This window comes from Lissotriton vulgaris, unplaced genomic scaffold, assembly GCF_964263255.1.
Source record: "Lissotriton vulgaris unplaced genomic scaffold, aLisVul1.2 SCAFFOLD_1545, whole genome shotgun sequence".
Taxonomy (NCBI): domain Eukaryota; kingdom Metazoa; phylum Chordata; class Amphibia; order Caudata; family Salamandridae; genus Lissotriton; species Lissotriton vulgaris.
In genome coordinates this window covers 71,383-84,255 of record NW_028247213.1, presented here as the reverse complement: position 1 = coordinate 84,255, position 12,873 = coordinate 71,383, and the positions used below count along the sequence as shown (strand labels likewise).

The 12,873-nt window shown below is 39.2% G+C and overlaps 10 non-coding genes across 10 annotated transcripts; all 10 read right to left on the bottom strand.

Annotated features, from left to right (window-relative positions):
• Nucleotides 1-498: 498 nt before the first annotated feature.
• TRNAV-CAC (transfer RNA valine (anticodon CAC)) lies at nt 499-571 on the bottom strand. The gene has a single exon. It is a non-coding gene; the product is annotated as a tRNA-Val (tRNA).
• A 301-nt stretch (nt 572-872) lies between these two features.
• On the bottom strand, nt 873-944 carry TRNAP-UGG (transfer RNA proline (anticodon UGG)). The gene has a single exon. It is a non-coding gene; the product is annotated as a tRNA-Pro (tRNA).
• A 2,152-nt stretch (nt 945-3,096) lies between these two features.
• On the bottom strand, nt 3,097-3,169 carry TRNAV-CAC (transfer RNA valine (anticodon CAC)). Its single transcript has one exon. It is a non-coding gene; the product is annotated as a tRNA-Val (tRNA).
• A 300-nt stretch (nt 3,170-3,469) lies between these two features.
• On the bottom strand, nt 3,470-3,541 carry TRNAP-UGG (transfer RNA proline (anticodon UGG)). Its single transcript has one exon. It is a non-coding gene; the product is annotated as a tRNA-Pro (tRNA).
• Nucleotides 3,542-5,721: 2,180 nt separating this feature from the next.
• Nucleotides 5,722-5,794, bottom strand: TRNAV-CAC (transfer RNA valine (anticodon CAC)). Its single transcript has one exon. It is a non-coding gene; the product is annotated as a tRNA-Val (tRNA).
• Nucleotides 5,795-6,095: 301 nt separating this feature from the next.
• TRNAP-UGG (transfer RNA proline (anticodon UGG)) lies at nt 6,096-6,167 on the bottom strand. The gene has a single exon. It is a non-coding gene; the product is annotated as a tRNA-Pro (tRNA).
• A 2,152-nt stretch (nt 6,168-8,319) lies between these two features.
• On the bottom strand, nt 8,320-8,392 carry TRNAV-CAC (transfer RNA valine (anticodon CAC)). The gene has a single exon. It is a non-coding gene; the product is annotated as a tRNA-Val (tRNA).
• Nucleotides 8,393-8,692: 300 nt separating this feature from the next.
• TRNAP-UGG (transfer RNA proline (anticodon UGG)) lies at nt 8,693-8,764 on the bottom strand. Its single transcript has one exon. It is a non-coding gene; the product is annotated as a tRNA-Pro (tRNA).
• Nucleotides 8,765-10,898: 2,134 nt separating this feature from the next.
• On the bottom strand, nt 10,899-10,971 carry TRNAV-CAC (transfer RNA valine (anticodon CAC)). The gene has a single exon. It is a non-coding gene; the product is annotated as a tRNA-Val (tRNA).
• A 300-nt stretch (nt 10,972-11,271) lies between these two features.
• Nucleotides 11,272-11,343, bottom strand: TRNAP-UGG (transfer RNA proline (anticodon UGG)). The gene has a single exon. It is a non-coding gene; the product is annotated as a tRNA-Pro (tRNA).
• Between the last annotated feature and the right edge of the window lie 1,530 nt (nt 11,344-12,873).

The following is a 12,873-nucleotide window of genomic DNA, read 5'->3' as shown; positions in this document are numbered from 1 at the left end:
GCTAGGAAAGGAGATGCAAATATCAATGTATTAGAAAAATACATAAAGAGGAGTGATTTGCTTTTATTCATTCAAGGCTAGAAAAAATCAACATACTATTGCAAGCATTCATACACCACCAAATAGAAATAAACAATTCTGACATTAAACGTAAAGGTGACGATGCATTTGTATCATCACCTTGAGAAGGGTCACCGAGGAATTGAGCCCAGGGCTTCTGCACTTAAACACCAGAAACACTCCACTAAACTAAGATGCCTGTTGGTGCCAACAATTCCCAAAGTTAATGCATGTTCTAGGTGAGCAATGAACAGAATGCAGGGCTCTTATGAAAGCGAGGTCTGTGAATCAACAGATACATCCACATGCCAATTACTTTAGTGTTTTTAAGAGAATTCACTTTCTTGGAATGAGTTTGCATGAAACCATCTTCAGGGCCTGGACAATTTCATGGCAAAATGGCACCTCTCAACATTGCAGCCAAGACAATATAACAACTGTTTCTGCCCGGTTTCGAACCGGGGACCTTTCGCGTGTGAGGCGAACGTGATAACCACTACACTACAGAAACAGATGTCTACAGTTGATTCTTCTGTGATGAAACTTCTCAAAACAGGCTATTCCAAGGGCCTCTGGTTTTAGATTTCTTTCATGCAACCTTCCCAGACAGCCCTAGCTGAACGCTTGTATATGCCATGCAAGTTCAGCATTTTTGCAAAAATGCTTAAAGAGAAATGTTTCCTATTTGCTCAGGCAGGGCAAGGTTAAAAGCATGAGACTCTAGCAAATATTCATCCACTACTGCAAAGAGAAAATTGATATTGGCTTTGAAATGCATACTTCAATACTACTTTAAAAAAGCACCAATGAAAGGGCTCGTCCGGGATTTGAACCCGGGACCTCTCGCACCCAAAGCGAGAATCATACCCCTAGACCAACGAGCCTTCGAAAGGCCTGCACCTCTGAAAAGCTAATACCAGCTCTAAGCACGCAATGAAGATCATGCTGGGGACTTTTTCATGCTTGGTCTGTGAATACACATGAAATTCAGTGTCAACTTACCCTTTCTCAAATGATATCACTATCATTTATAAGTGTCCCCTTTTATTTTGTCCCAGCATTGGACACGTCTTACAGGAAGTCAGCACTTATTTATCTATTTCTGCAGTGGCTAGACCCTAAAGAGAAAGAATAAAAAGCTGTTCATAACAACATAAGAAACACATGTTGCATTTTTTCTCAAATGCTTATTCCCTTTGTGCAAATCGGAATGCCAAGCTGAATAACTGGGTCACAGATTCTGGCTAATTATCTTTCCCTTGAATGCAAGTAGCAATAAAAACTGCCTAATGCAGGACTAAAGCATTCCTTGCAAGCCTCTAACATCATAACATAACTGAGCTGCTGGTAGCAAGCTAAGCAATACCTTCCCAAAATGAGAAGTACATGTGCTAATCCGCTCAATCAGGCTCGATCAGGCGAGATATAGAAAAGGTGGAAAGGGTCCAAATGGCTGTCCCTTCCTTTTTAGGGTGGGTCCTTCTGACTATCATAGGATTGCTTGTATAAGTGGCCAGGGTCAGAGAAAAAACTTTCAACCCTTCTCAGTGTTCTATCCAGAAGCAGGCATTTTCTGTGCCTTTAATTTCAGGCTTTTCCCAGCAGTCTCTGTTCTGCCTATGTAAATTAACAAAAGCAGTGCTTATTCATCACTTACTCTAATGTCCTTACTGTCCAGAAAGCTCTGCCTAAGTATGCTTTTTTTCTTTTTCAGTGAAATTCTAAATGTTTTTTCTGCCCAGTCTATGGCAGTAGAATGCTGCTTATGATGCCACATTTTGTTGAATCACCAAGGTACAACTACAGAGGAATATATGAGTCTGAACGACATGGAACTCTTAGCTAACACATCACAATGTGTGATGCTTGCCAACCAAGCACTAGATTCTGGAGCGCTGATGATCAGAACATTCTGCTCCTGAAGGAAAGGAAAGACAGCTTGATGGAAAATAAAGTCTCAGTTTATATTAACGCTCTCTCTCTCCCAATATCTATCTATCTATCTATCTATCTATCTATCTATCTATCTATCTATCTATCTATCTATCTATCTATCTATCTATCTATCTATCTATCTATCTATCTATCTATCTATCTATCTATCTATCTATCTATCTATCTATCTATCTATCTATCTATCTATCTATCTATCTATCTATCTTTATATATGGATACCTGCGTACACATACATATAGATATGCCATGCATTCCTTTAGATTTGTTCCAACCTCTTACCATTTATTTGAGAATCCCTACTTTTCAAGTGACTGCAAATGAAGTCATTTCCGGCACTTTTTGGCCGGTGCAAGGTAACAAAAACACATGCCAACTTTTAATACAAATCATTGGTCTCTTTATTAACGCGCACTGTCAAACATGGGGTTTTCACACGTCAGGTAAACATGATAACCAATACACAACAGAAGCAGATGTAGATTGCTTATCAATGCCAGGATAGAATAGTTGTGTATTGAGTAATAGAAGGGCCCCTGAATTGATACTTATTATATACAGCCTGTAAGATAGTGAAAAATGCAGGCTAGGAAAGGAGATGCAAATATCAATGTATTAAAAAAATACATAAAGAGGAGTGATTTGCTTTTATTCATTCAAGGCTAGAAAAAATCAACATACTATTGCAAGCATTCATACACCACCAAATAGAAATAAACAATTCTGACATTAAACGTAAAGGTGACGATGCATTTGTATCATCACCTTGAGAAGGGTCACCGAGGAATTGAGCCCAGGGCTTCTGCACTTAAACACCAGAAACACTCCACTAAACTAAGATGCCTGTTGGTGCCAACAATTCCCAAAGTTAATGCATGTTCTAGGTGAGCAATGAACAGAATGCAGGGCTCTTATGAAAGCGAGGTCTGTGAATCAACAGATACATCCACATGCCAATTACTTTAGTGTTTTTAAGAGAATTCACTTTCTTGGAATGAGTCTGCATGAAACCATCTTCAGGGCCTGGACAATTTCATGGCAAAACGGCACCTCTCAACATTGCAGCCAAGACAATATAACAACTGTTTCTGCCCGGTTTCGAACCGGGGACCTTTCGCGTGTGAGGCAAACGTGATAACCACTACACTACAGAAACAGATGTCTACAGTTGATTCTTCTGTGATGAAACTTCTCAAAACAGGCTATTCCAAGGGCCTCTGGTTTTAGATTTCTTTCATGCAACCTTCCCAGACAGCCCTAGCTGAACGCTTGTATATGCCATGCAAGTTCAGCATTTTTGCAAAATGCTTAAAGAGAAATGTTTCCTATTTGCTCAGGCAGGGCAAGGTTAAAAGCATGAGACTCTAGCAAATATTCATCCACTACTGCAAAGAGAAAATTGATATTGGCTTTGAAATGCATACTTCAATACTACTTTAAAAAAGCACCAATGAAAGGGCTCGTCCGGGATTTGAACCCGGGACCTCTCGCACCCAAAGCGAGAATCATACCCCTAGACCAACGAGCCTTCGAAAGGCCTGCACCTCTGAAAAGCTAATACCAGCTCTAAGCACGCAATGAAGATCATGCTGGGGACTTTTTCATGCTTGGTCTGTGAATACACATGAAATTCAGTGTCAACTTACCCTTTCTCAAATGATATCACTATCATTTATAAGTGTCCCCTTTTATTTTGTCCCAGCATTGGACACATCTTACAGGAAGTCAGCACTTATTTATCTATTTCTGCAGTGGCTAGACCCTAAAGAGAAAGAATAAAAAGCTGTTCATAACAACATAAGAAACACATGTTGCATTTTTTCTCAAATGCTTATTCCCTTTGTGCAAATCGGAATGCCAAGCTGAATAACTGGGTCACAGATTCTGGCTAATTATCTTTCCCTTGAATGCAAGTAGCAATAAAAACTGCCTAATGCAGGACTAAAGCATTCCTTGCAAGCCTCTAACATCATAACATAACTGAGCTGCTGGTAGCAAGCTAAGCAATACCTTCCCAAAATGAGAAGTACATGTGCTAATCCGCTCAATCAGGCTCGATCAGGCGAGATATAGAAAAGGTGGAAAGGGTCCAAATGGCTGTCCCTTCCTTTTTAGGGTGGGTCCTTCTGACTATCATAGGATTGCTTGTATAAGTGGCCAGGGTCAGAGAAAAAACTTTCAACCCTTCTCAGTGTTCTATCCAGAAGCAGGCATTTTCTGTGCCTTTAATTTCAGGCTTTTCCCAGCAGTCTCTGTTCTGCCTATGTAAATTAACAAAAGCAGTGCTTATTCATCACTTACTCTAATGTCCTTACTGTCCAGAAAGCTCTGCCTAAGTATGCTTTTTTTCTTTTTCAGTGAAATTCTAAATGTTTTTTCTGCCCAGTCTATGGCAGTAGAATGCTGCTTATGATGCCACATTTTGTTGAATCACCAAGGTACAACTACAGAGGAATATATGAGTCTGAACGACATGGAACTCTTAGCTAACACATCACAATGTGTGATGCTTGCCAACCAAGCACTCGATTCTGGAGCGCTGATGATCAGAACATTCTGCTCCTGAAGGAAAGGAAAGACAGCTTGATGGAAAATAAAGTCTCAGTTTATATTAACGCTCTCTCTCTCCCAATATCTATCTATCTATCTATCTATCTATCTATCTATCTATCTATCTATCTATCTATCTATCTATCTATCTATCTATCTATCTATCTATCTATCTATCTATCTATCTATCTATCTATCTATCTATCTATCTATCTATCTATCTATCTATCTATCTATCTATCTATCTATCTATCTATCTATCTATCTATCTATCTATCTATCTTTATATATGGATACCTGCGTACACATACATATAGATATGCCATGCATTCCTTTAGATTTGTTCCAACCTCTTACCATTTATTTGAGAATCCCTACTTTTCAAGTGACTGCAAATGAAGTCATTTCCGGCACTTTTTGGCCGGTGCAAGGTAACAAAAACACATGCCAACTTTTAATACAAATCATTGGTCTCTTTATTAACGCGCACTGTCAAACATGGGGTTTTCACACGTCAGGTAAACATGATAACCAATACACAACAGAAGCAGATGTAGATTGCTTATCAATGCCAGGATAGAATAGTTGTGAATTGAGTAATAGAAGGGCCCCTGAATTGATACTTATTATATACAGCCTGTAAGATAGTGAAAAATGCAGGCTAGGAAAGGAGATGCAAATATCAATGTATTAGAAAAATACATAAAGAGGAGTGATTTGCTTTTATTCATTCAAGGCTAGAAAAAATCAACATACTATTGCAAGCATTCATACACCACCAAATAGAAATAAACAATTCTGACATTAAACGTAAAGGTGACGATGCATTTGTATCATCACCTTGAGAAGGGTCACCGAGGAATTGAGCCCAGGGCTTCTGCACTTAAACACCAGAAACACTCCACTAAACTAAGATGCCTGTTGGTGCCAACAATTCCCAAAGTTAATGCATGTTCTAGGTGAGCAATGAACAGAATGCAGGGCTCTTATGAAAGCGAGGTCTGTGAATCAACAGATACATCCACATGCCAATTACTTTAGTGTTTTTAAGAGAATTCACTTTCTTGGAATGAGTTTGCATGAAACCATCTTCAGGGCCTGGACAATTTCATGGCAAAATGGCACCTCTCAACATTGCAGCCAAGACAATATAACAACTGTTTCTGCTCGGTTTCGAACCGGGGACCTTTCGCGTGTGAGGCGAACGTGATAACCACTACACTACAGAAACAGATGTCTACAGTTGATTCTTCTGTGATGAAACTTCTCAAAACAGGCTATTCCAAGGGCCTCTGGTTTTAGATTTCTTTCATGCAACCTTCCCAGACAGCCCTAGCTGAACGCTTGTATATGCCATGCAAGTTCAGCATTTTTGCAAAAATGCTTAAAGAGAAATGTTTCCTATTTGCTCAGGCAGGGCAAGGTTAAAAGCATGAGACTCTAGCAAATATTCATCCACTACTGCAAAGAGAAAATTGATATTGGCTTTGAAATGCATACTTCAATACTACTTTAAAAAAGCACCAATGAAAGGGCTCGTCCGGGATTTGAACCCGGGACCTCTCGCACCCAAAGCGAGAATCATACCCCTAGACCAACGAGCCTTCGAAAGGCCTGCACCTCTGAAAAGCTAATACCAGCTCTAAGCACGCAATGAAGATCATGCTGGGGACTTTTTCATGCTTGGTCTGTGAATACACATGAAATTCAGTGTCAACTTACCCTTTCTCAAATGATATCACTATCATTTATAAGTGTCCCCTTTTATTTTGTCCCAGCATTGGACACGTCTTACAGGAAGTCAGCACTTATTTATCTATTTCTGCAGTGGCTAGACCCTAAAGAGAAAGAATAAAAAGCTGTTCATAACAACATAAGAAACACATGTTGCATTTTTTCTCAAATGCTTATTCCCTTTGTGCAAATCGGAATGCCAAGCTGAATAACTGGGTCACAGATTCTGGCTAATTATCTTTCCCTTGAATGCAAGTAGCAATAAAAACTGCCTAATGCAGGACTAAAGCATTCCTTGCAAGCCTCTAACATCATAACATAACTGAGCTGCTGGTAGCAAGCTAAGCAATACCTTCCCAAAATGAGAAGTACATGTGCTAATCCGCTCAATCAGGCTCGATCAGGCGAGATATAGAAAAGGTGGAAAGGGTCCAAATGGCTGTCCCTTCCTTTTTAGGGTGGGTCCTTCTGACTATCATAGGATTGCTTGTATAAGTGGCCAGGGTCAGAGAAAAAACTTTCAACCCTTCTCAGTGTTCTATCCAGAAGCAGGCATTTTCTGTGCCTTTAATTTCAGGCTTTTCCCAGCAGTCTCTGTTCTGCCTATGTAAATTAACAAAAGCAGTGCTTATTCATCACTTACTCTAATGTCCTTACTGTCCAGAAAGCTCTGCCTAAGTATGCTTTTTTTCTTTTTCAGTGAAATTCTAAATGTTTTTTCTGCCCAGTCTATGGCAGTAGAATGCTGCTTATGATGCCACATTTTGTTGAATCACCAAGGTACAACTACAGAGGAATATATGAGTCTGAACGACATGGAACTCTTAGCTAACACATCACAATGTGTGATGCTTGCCAACCAAGCACTAGATTCTGGAGCGCTGATGATCAGAACATTCTGCTCCTGAAGGAAAGGAAAGACAGCTTGATGGAAAATAAAGTCTCAGTTTATATTAACGCTCTCTCTCTCCCAATATCTATCTATCTATCTATCTATCTATCTATCTATCTATCTATCTATCTATCTATCTATCTATCTATCTATCTATCTATCTATCTATCTATCTATCTATCTATCTATCTATCTATCTATCTATCTATCTATCTATCTATCTATCTATCTATCTATCTATCTATCTATCTATCTTTATATATGGATACCTGCGTACACATACATATAGATATGCCATGCATTCCTTTAGATTTGTTCCAACCTCTTACCATTTATTTGAGAATCCCTACTTTTCAAGTGACTGCAAATGAAGTCATTTCCGGCACTTTTTGGCCGGTGCAAGGTAACAAAAACACATGCCAACTTTTAATACAAATCATTGGTCTCTTTATTAACGCGCACTGTCAAACATGGGGTTTTCACACGTCAGGTAAACATGATAACCAATACACAACAGAAGCAGATGTAGATTGCTTATCAATGCCAGGATAGAATAGTTGTGAATTGAGTAATAGAAGGGCCCCTGAATTGATACTTATTATATACAGCCTGTAAGATAGTGAAAAATGCAGGCTAGGAAAGGAGATGCAAATATCAATGTATTAGAAAAATACATAAAGAGGAGTGATTTGCTTTTATTCATTCAAGGCTAGAAAAAATCAACATACTATTGCAAGCATTCATACACCACCAAATAGAAATAAACAATTCTGACATTAAACGTAAAGGTGACGATGCATTTGTATCATCACCTTGAGAAGGGTCACCGAGGAATTGAGCCCAGGGCTTCTGCACTTAAACACCAGAAACACTCCACTAAACTAAGATGCCTGTTGGTGCCAACAATTCCCAAAGTTAATGCATGTTCTAGGTGAGCAATGAACAGAATGCAGGGCTCTTATGAAAGCGAGGTCTGTGAATCAACAGATACATCCACATGCCAATTACTTTAGTGTTTTTAAGAGAATTCACTTTCTTGGAATGAGTCTGCATGAAACCATCTTCAGGGCCTGGACAATTTCATGGCAAAACGGCACCTCTCAACATTGCAGCCAAAACAATATAACAACTGTTTCTGCCCGGTTTCGAACCGGGGACCTTTCGCGTGTGAGGCGAACGTGATAACCACTACACTACAGAAACAGATGTCTACAGTTGATTCTTCTGTGATGAAACTTCTCAAAACAGGCTATTCCAAGGGCCTCTGGTTTTAGATTTCTTTCATGCAACCTTCCCAGACAGCCCTAGCTGAACGCTTGTATATGCCATGCAAGTTCAGCATTTTTGCAAAATGCTTAAAGAGAAATGTTTCCTATTTGCTCAGGCAGGGCAAGGTTAAAAGCATGAGACTCTAGCAAATATTCATCCACTACTGCAAAGAGAAAATTGATATTGGCTTTGAAATGCATACTTCAATACTACTTTAAAAAAGCACCAATGAAAGGGCTCGTCCGGGATTTGAACCCGGGACCTCTCGCACCCAAAGCGAGAATCATACCCCTAGACCAACGAGCCTTCGAAAGGCCTGCACCTCTGAAAAGCTAATACCAGCTCTAAGCACGCAATGAAGATCATGCTGGGGACTTTTTCATGCTTGGTCTGTGAATACACATGAAATTCAGTGTCAACTTACCCTTTCTCAAATGATATCACTATCATTTATAAGTGTCCCCTTTTATTTTGTCCCAGCATTGGACACGTCTTACAGGAAGTCAGCACTTATTTATCTATTTCTGCAGTGGCTAGACCCTAAAGAGAAAGAATAAAAAGCTGTTCATAACAACATAAGAAACACATGTTGCATTTTTTCTCAAATGCTTATTCCCTTTGTGCAAATCGGAATGCCAAGCTGAATAACTGGGTCACAGATTCTGGCTAATTATCTTTCCCTTGAATGCAAGTAGCAATAAAAACTGCCTAATGCAGGACTAAAGCATTCCTTGCAAGCCTCTAACATCATAACATAACTGAGCTGCTGGTAGCAAGCTAAGCAATACCTTCCCAAAATGAGAAGTACATGTGCTAATCCGCTCAATCAGGCTCGATCAGGCGAGATATAGAAAAGGTGGAAAGGGTCCAAATGGCTGTCCCTTCCTTTTTAGGGTGGGTCCTTCTGACTATCATAGGATTGCTTGTATAAGTGGCCAGGGTCAGAGAAAAAACTTTCAACCCTTCTCAGTGTTCTATCCAGAAGCAGGCATTTTCTGTGCCTTTAATTTCAGGCTTTTCCCAGCAGTCTCTGTTCTGCCTATGTAAATTAACAAAAGCAGTGCTTATTCATCACTTACTCTAATGTCCTTACTGTCCAGAAAGCTCTGCCTAAGTATGCTTTTTTTCTTTTTCAGTGAAATTCTAAATGTTTTTTCTGTCCAGTCTATGGCAGTAGAATGCTGCTTATGATGCCACATTTTGTTGAATCACCAAGGTACAACTACAGAGGAATATATGAGTCTGAACGACATGGAACTCTTAGCTAACACATCACAATGTGTGATGCTTGCCAACCAAGCACTAGATTCTGGAGCGCTGATGATCAGAACATTCTGCTCCTGAAGGAAAGGAAAGACAGCTTGATGGAAAATAAAGTCTCAGTTTATATTAACGCTCTCTCTCTCCCAATATCTATCTATCTATCTATCTATCTATCTATCTATCTATCTATCTATCTATCTATCTATCTATCTATCTATCTATCTATCTATCTATCTATCTATCTATCTATCTATCTATCTATCTATCTATCTATCTATCTATCTATCTATCTATCTATCTATCTATATATGGATACCTGCGTACACATACATATAGATATGCCATGCATTCCTTTAGATTTGTTCCAACCTCTTACCATTTATTTGAGAATCCCTACTTTTCAAGTGACTGCAAATGAAGTCATTTCCGGCACTTTTTGGCCGGTGCAAGGTAACAAAAACACATGCCAACTTTTAATACAAATCATTGGTCTCTTTATTAACGCGCACTGTCAAACATGGGGTTTTCACACGTCAGGTAAACATGATAACCAATACACAACAGAAGCAGATGTAGATTGCTTATCAATGCCAGGATAGAATAGTTGTGAATTGAGTAATAGAAGGGCCCCTGAATTGATACTTATTATATACAGCCTGTAAGATAGTGAAAAATGCAGGCTAGGAAAGGAGATGCAAATATCAATGTATTAGAAAAATACATAAAGAGGAGTGATTTGCTTTTATTCATTCAAGGCTAGAAAAAATCAACATACTATTGCAAGCATTCATACACCACCAAATAGAAATAAACAATTCTGACATTAAACGTAAAGGTGACGATGCATTTGTATCATCACCTTGAGAAGGGTCACCGAGGAATTGAGCCCAGGGCTTCTGCACTTAAACACCAGAAACACTCCACTAAACTAAGATGCCTGTTGGTGCCAACAATTCCCAAAGTTAATGCATGTTCTAGGTGAGCAATGAACAGAATGCAGGGCTCTTATGAAAGCGAGGTCTGTGAATCAACAGATACATCCACATGCCAATTACTTTAGTGTTTTTAAGAGAATTCACTTTCTTGGAATGAGTCTGCATGAAACCATCTTCAGGGCCTGGACAATTTCATGGCAAAACGGCACCTCTCAACATTGCAGCCAAGACAATATAACAACTGTTTCTGCCCGGTTTCGAACCGGGGACCTTTCGCGTGTGAGGCGAACGTGATAACCACTACACTACAGAAACAGATGTCTACAGTTGATTCTTCTGTGATGAAACTTCTCAAAACAGGCTATTCCAAGGGCCTCTGGTTTTAGATTTCTTTCATGCAACCTTCCCAGACAGCCCTAGCTGAACGCTTGTATATGCCATGCAAGTTCAGCATTTTTGCAAAATGCTTAAAGAGAAATGTTTCCTATTTGCTCAGGCAGGGCAAGGTTAAAAGCATGAGACTCTAGCAAATATTCATCCACTACTGCAAAGAGAAAATTGATATTGGCTTTGAAATGCATACTTCAATACTACTTTAAAAAAGCACCAATGAAAGGGCTCGTCCGGGATTTGAACCCGGGACCTCTCGCACCCAAAGCGAGAATCATACCCCTAGACCAACGAGCCTTCGAAAGGCCTGCACCTCTGAAAAGCTAATACCAGCTCTAAGCACGCAATGAAGATCATGCTGGGGACTTTTTCATGCTTGGTCTGTGAATACACATGAAATTCAGTGTCAACTTACCCTTTCTCAAATGATATCACTATCATTTATAAGTGTCCCCTTTTATTTTGTCCCAGCATTGGACACGTCTTACAGGAAGTCAGCACTTATTTATCTATTTCTGCAGTGGCTAGACCCTAAAGAGAAAGAATAAAAAGCTGTTCATAACAACATAAGAAACACATGTTGCATTTTTTCTCAAATGCTTATTCCCTTTGTGCAAATCGGAATGCCAAGCTGAATAACTGGGTCACAGATTCTGGCTAATTATCTTTCCCTTGAATGCAAGTAGCAATAAAAACTGCCTAATGCAGGACTAAAGCATTCCTTGCAAGCCTCTAACATCATAACATAACTGAGCTGCTGGTAGCAAGCTAAGCAATACCTTCCCAAAATGAGAAGTACATGTGCTAATCCGCTCAATCAGCGCTCGATCAGGCTCGATCAGGCGAGATATAGAAAAGGTGGAAAGGGTCCAAATGGCTGTCCCTTCCTTTTTAGGGTGGGTCCTTCTGACTATCATAGGATTGCTTGTATAAGTGGCCAGGGTCAGAGAAAAAACTTTCAACCCTTCTCAGTGTTCTATCCAGAAGCAGGCATTTTCTGTGCCTTTAATTTCAGGCTTTTCCCAGCAGTCTCTGTTCTGCCTATGTAAATTAACAAAAGCAGTGCTTATTCATCACTTACTCTAATGTCCTTACTGTCCAGAAAGCTCTGCCTAAGTATGCTTTTTTTCTTTTTCAGTGAAATTCTAAATTTTTTTTCTGCCCAGTCTATGGCAGTAGAATGCTGCTTATGATGCCACATTTTGTTGAATCACCAAGGTACAACTACAGAGGAATATATGAGTCTGAACGACATGGAACTCTTAGCTAACACATCACAATGTGTGATGCTTGCCAACCAAGCACTAGATTCTGGAGCGCTGATGATCAGAACATTCTGCTCCTGAAGGAAAGGAAAGACAGCTTGATGGAAAATAAAGTCTCAGTTTATATTAACGCTCTCTCTCTCCCAATATCTATCTATCTATCTATCTATCTATCTATCTATCTATCTATCTATCTATCTATCTATCTATCTATCTATCTATCTATCTATCTATCTATCTATCTATCTATCTATCTATCTATCTATCTATCTATCTATCTATCTATCTATCTATCTATCTATCTATCTATCTATCTATCTATCTATCTATCTATCTATCTATCTATCTATCTATCTATCTATCTATCTTTATATATGGATACCTGCGTACACATACATATAGATATGCCATGCATTCCTTTAGATTTGTTCCAACCTCTTACCATTTATTTGAGAATCCCTACTTTTCAAGTGACTGCAAATGAAGTCATTTCCGGCACTTTTTGGCCGGTGCAAGGTAACAAAAACACATGACAACTTTTAATAAAAATCATTGGTCTCTT